Genomic DNA, 5,270 nt, shown 5'->3' with positions numbered 1-5,270 from the left:
ACTGAGTTGCATCATAAGACATCCAACTGGTGTCCTAAGCATTGCTTGTTGGTATCAGGACCCCTCTCGCCCCCACCTCCACCCCGACCCCACCCCCACACTGGAATTGGTGATCAGACCACCTGTTTAGAGAGCAATTAGCTGATTACTTTTACATCTGTTCCTGGACTCCTATGGCAGGCTAGACTAATTCTGCTGAACAGCGATTTGCTATTTTGTGCTTCATTGTAAGTTTGGGTTTTGTCCACGTGGGAAGGCTTGTGAGTTTTTTGTTTGTTCGTTTTTGCTGCTTTAAAGCAATAACAGAGGTAGAGAGTTATTTATGTTAGCATGCACTGCAAATTTAAGTGAGCTTTCAATCCTTTTGAATTTTTGTAGAGTTGCAGAGATGTTAGTGATGTTAATATAAAGCTTAAAAAGTAATAATGCTTGCATTATTTAATGCTTATCTCTACTGAAATGCTAGTCACACAGAATGTGTGTTCCATTCAGAAACCGCAGCACCTTAAAGAGCTCTGGTTGTTCGTTTCAGCTTCAAAAGCTCCAAGAAGGGTGTTCTATCTAAATTTTCAGAGTCCGAGGAACCTGGCATTAACAGCTACTCTTCGTTATATTCCATAGCTCCTGTGGTCACGAAACATTAGATATTAAAAGTAATAGCTGACTTTCTTTGTTTGCTTATTTGTTTTAATTTTCTGATCTGGTCAATTCTCTAACTGGAGAGGAACTAAATAAAGATGTTGGGCTCATTCCTTAATGTTTTCTAAATTTAAAAAATTATTAAATAATTAAAAATTTATTACGATTACACTTGCATATTATGTTTCAGCTGTAAAACATAGTGATTAGACATTTGTATAACTTACGAAGTGATCACCCCAATAAATGTATCACCCATCTGACACCATACACAGTTATTACAATATATTATTGACTATATTCATTATGCTATGCTTTACATCCCCATGACTATTTTGTAATTACTAATTTATGCTTCTTAATCCTTTCCACTTTTTGAGGGATGTCTTCTTAATTACCTCTTTATTTTGGGACCTTACACAAAGAGCATAAATATTTGCTAAGAAGTTAACATAACTGAAATGAATTGTACTCAATATGTTTGTAGTAACTGTAATAACCATAATTGTATGTTCACAGTTCTGTAGAAAACTGGAAAAAATATAAAGGAGTATTTACAATGTTCTTTCTCACTTTTCATTATGGTATTAGGAAGGCCCTTAGGGCTGGGCTAGTGTTTTTTTTTTCTTGGTATGCCACCTGTACCTTCATTATATTGGTTCTACACTTATATAGATAGATAGCTATAGATAGATAGTCTATGCATTTATCCATACCAGGTAACTGTCATGCTTACATCTTATGCAGTAATACCAATAGCAAAGGGTGTTTAGCCTAAGAGTTATGGGCTATGGAGAAAAGAGTATCAGGATTGTCGTCACATAGACATATATATAATTGTTTTTTAGGCAAGGCAACCCTTGGTTGACCTCACAGATTGCAACGACCTTATCAGTTTACAATCCCTTATTTTTTTATTTTTTTTACACCTACAGCACCTGGTCTTCCTAGGTGATCTCTCATCCAAGTACTAACCAGGCCCAACCCTGTTTAGCTTCCAAAATCAGATGAGATTGGGCTTGTTCAGGGTAGCACGGCCATAGACACATAGGTCTATATTTTAATCTCCCCTCTGTTACATTTTACCTGTGGGGTACTAGACAAAATACTTAACCTTCGAGAGCCTTAGTTTTCTTATCTGTGGAATGCAATTAATAATAATAAAGTAAGTGATTTAAAAGTCTGGCAAATAATCGGCCCCAAATAAATGCCAAATTCCCTTCTATTGCATCATTCTTTTCATACTATAATAGATCTGAGTTTATTTTCTAGAGCAAGAGGTCTCAAAGTGTAGTCTCTGGACCAGCATTGTCAGCATTGCCTGGGGGCTAGTTAGAATGCAAATTCTTGGGCCCATCACTCTTGGATTAGAAATTCTGAAGGGGAAGCCAAGTAATTTGTAAACTTCTCCAGGTGAATGTGGTACATGATAACGTTTGAGAACCACTGCCTTAAAGTGTAGGCTTCCTGTTTAAACTAGAATCCAACAGTTTGGTTACTATAATTTTTGTTATCTCTGAACAAATCTGAATATTGCACAGGTTATAGAAATTCAGCTCTCCAGTATAATGCCCAAGAATACCCTCTGTTTTTGCTGCTGTTCTGGAGAGAGATGGGATCGAGAGGGCAGGGAAGACGGAATACCAGCACTGAATGAAAAGTTTCTTTGTTCCATTTCTTCAGCAATGCTTGAACCACTCTGGCTTTCTTGGCATTATCAGACTTTGTAATTTCTGCCAATCTAATAGATATGAGATTGCATGTTTCTGAGTTTAATTTACATTTTCCTGATTCTAATGTTTATTGACTGATCAATTGTTGATTGGCCAGTTGTTTGCACTTTTATGAAATGCTGGTTGTATCTGTTAGTCAACGTTTACTTAACTTTTTCTTTTTTAATTTGTTGCAATTTACTTGACATATATCATTATGTAAGTTTAAGATGTACAATGTGTTGATTTGATATATATTACAAAATGATTACCACTATAGTGTTAGCTAACACTTCCAACACATCACATAATTATCACTTTTGTAATGAGTACATTTAAAATTTACTCTTTCAGCAAATTTCAAGTATGTAATATAGTGTTATTAAATGTAATCACCATGCTATACATTAGATCCCCAGAACTTTTTGATCTTATAACCAGAAGTTTTTACCTTTTGACAGACATCTCCCCATTTCCCCACCCCACATCTCATCCTAACCACCATTCTGCTCTGTTTCTATAAATCTGTTTTTTTTAGATTCTGCATATAAGTAACCTACACTATTTGTCTTTCTCTGACTTATCTCTCTTAGCATGGCTGAATAATGAATAATAATAATATATAATCTGAATTATATTTTTGTGTTTTCTTATAATTCATTGAGTTTTATTAAAATAGCTATTTTGAATTTTTTAACAGGTAAATTGTAGGTCTCTTTGTCTTTGGGTTCAGTTACTGAAAGATTATTATGATTCTTTGGTGGTGTCATGTTACCTTGATTTTTCATGTTGCTGTCTTCACATTTGAAGTAGCAGTCACCTCCAGTTTATACTGACTTGTGGGCAGAAACACCTTCTATCTATCTGCCCTGCTAGATTTTGAGGCTCTCAAACCTTCTGTGGACTCATCTGCTCCCGCTTCTTGCTTCCTCTTGTGGCAGAATATTTTAACCTTGTATGTCTTCTCTCCAACCTGCAACAAACACACTAGACACTTGGAATGCTAACAGTCTCTCTTTTGTTCTCCCAAAGTCGGTGCTAGAGCTCAAGTTTGTGGTCTCTCCTTGGCCCGCAGATTGGGGCTGACTTCTGAGGTGCTCACCTGTGTGGTCTTCCACCGTTCTTTGGCTGCCACCTTCAGGAGGGCACACAGGTAGGCGGCTGCAGAGTGGGTGTGTGTGTAGTTAAGGCATGAGGGCTGCCGGGAATGTGTGTGTCAGGTGGGACTCTCCTAGCAGTTCCTGAGCTGGCTACTTGAGAGAGTCCATCACGCAGTCACTATGAATTGAGTTACTTTAATGCCCTTTGAGAGGCTCATGCATTTTCCCAGATTCTTTCTGCTCCCCAGGCATGGAGCTCCTGGTTTAATACTCTGGATGGCGTGAGAGAAACGAGCCTCTTTGACAGCGTCAGCATAGCTGGGGTAGCTGGGTGCTCACTCACAGCCTTTCCCCCAAGGCTGCGAAGCAATCTCTCATGGCCCAAAACCATGCAGACCATTCCTATTACATCTAGTCCCCAGCCCCCACCCCCCACCCCACCACCCGTGCCCAAACTGAGTGCTGGATCTTCTTAGGAAACCTGGACTTCCACAAAGGGCCTCTCATCCATGGGTGATTGATTCTCAGTTAGTGTTCTCTCGGGGTTCTTAGACCTCAGTGGAGAAGCGCTAGAGCTGGTTCAGAGGTCACATCAGGGTCAAAGCCAGGACTGAGATCTGTTTGCCTATTACCTGATATATTAGGTGGGTGAGACACCTTCCTTTGCATGAGATTTAGCATCACATTTTCTTTATCAGACACTTAGGTTGTTTCCATGTATCAACTATTGTAAATAATGCTTCACTGAACATGGAAGTGCATATATCTTTTTAAATTAGTGTTTTCATTTTCTTTGGATAAATACCCAGATGTGTGATTGCTGGATCATATGGTAGTACTATGTTAACTTTTTTGAGGAAACACTGTTTTCTATAGTGGTTGCACCAATTTATATGCCCGCCAAAAATACACAAGGGTTCTCTTTAATCCACATCCTCACCAATACTTGTCATTTCTTGTCCTTTTGATAATCGCCATCATTAATAGGTGTGAGGTGATTGTGGTTCATTGTGGTTTAGATGTGCAACTGATGTTCTCTTTTTCTTAATTTTACTTTCAGCACATTGTTTTTTATATGTAAGTATATATGTTTCTCTAGACATTTCTCCGGCAACTCCAATATTTAGAATTGATTCTGAGGTTTCTGTTGGACTCAGGTCCTCAACACAACCCAGTCTCAGTTCATAATTCCAGTAGTGGTTGTACTTAGTGGTCTTCTCTATTCTACCGTCAATCAAAATCTTGTTCATTTTTGAAACTCCATGTTGAATTTTTTTCCTTTGTAAGGCCTTCCTGATCCTTGTAACTAAAAATAATTACTGTTTTTAAAATGCTTGTACTATATTTCTTTGGTATTTCTATTTAGCTCTTATTTCTTCTTTGCTTACCTGTCATCTTCCATATAGTTTGTGAGGCCCTTGATAGCAAGGATGACATCATACTCCTTTTTATGCTCCCAGTACCAATCTGGTTTCTGTCATATGTAGAAAGACAGAATTGGGTAATGAGGAAAAATGAAAAGTTATAGCCAGCCAGTGTTTGAAACTAGCTTGTACTATATAACCTTGGCCTAATTACTTGACTCATTTCTCATGGACATTAAGACAGTATTAAATGAAGCAGTGTATATAGAATGGTTGGAACAGAGTAAATATTCACTATGTGTTTGGTGAGTGCAAATGAATTGACCTAGTAGATGAATCAGTTTTTAGCAATAATTCTAGTGTATCATTTAGACATCATGTTAAAAGTTACACAAAGTTTTCCTTTAGAGCCACAAATAAAGGAAGCTGGTCTCAGCCTGCACTTGTCAAAGAAA

The 5,270-nt window shown here is 37.7% G+C and overlaps 1 pseudogene; it reads right to left on the bottom strand.

Annotated features, from left to right (window-relative positions):
* Positions 1 to 1,565: 1,565 nt before the first annotated feature.
* On the bottom strand, positions 1,566 to 1,684 carry LOC120590737 (uncharacterized; annotated as a pseudogene).
* Positions 1,685 to 5,270: the final 3,586 nt, after the last annotated feature.

This window comes from Pteropus medius, unplaced genomic scaffold (genome assembly GCF_902729225.1).
Source record: "Pteropus medius unplaced genomic scaffold, Ma_sr-lr_union100, whole genome shotgun sequence".
Lineage (NCBI taxonomy): Eukaryota > Metazoa > Chordata > Mammalia > Chiroptera > Pteropodidae > Pteropus > Pteropus medius.
The sequence above is the reverse complement of the archived record's forward strand: the minus strand, read 5'-3'. Positions and strand labels throughout refer to the sequence as shown.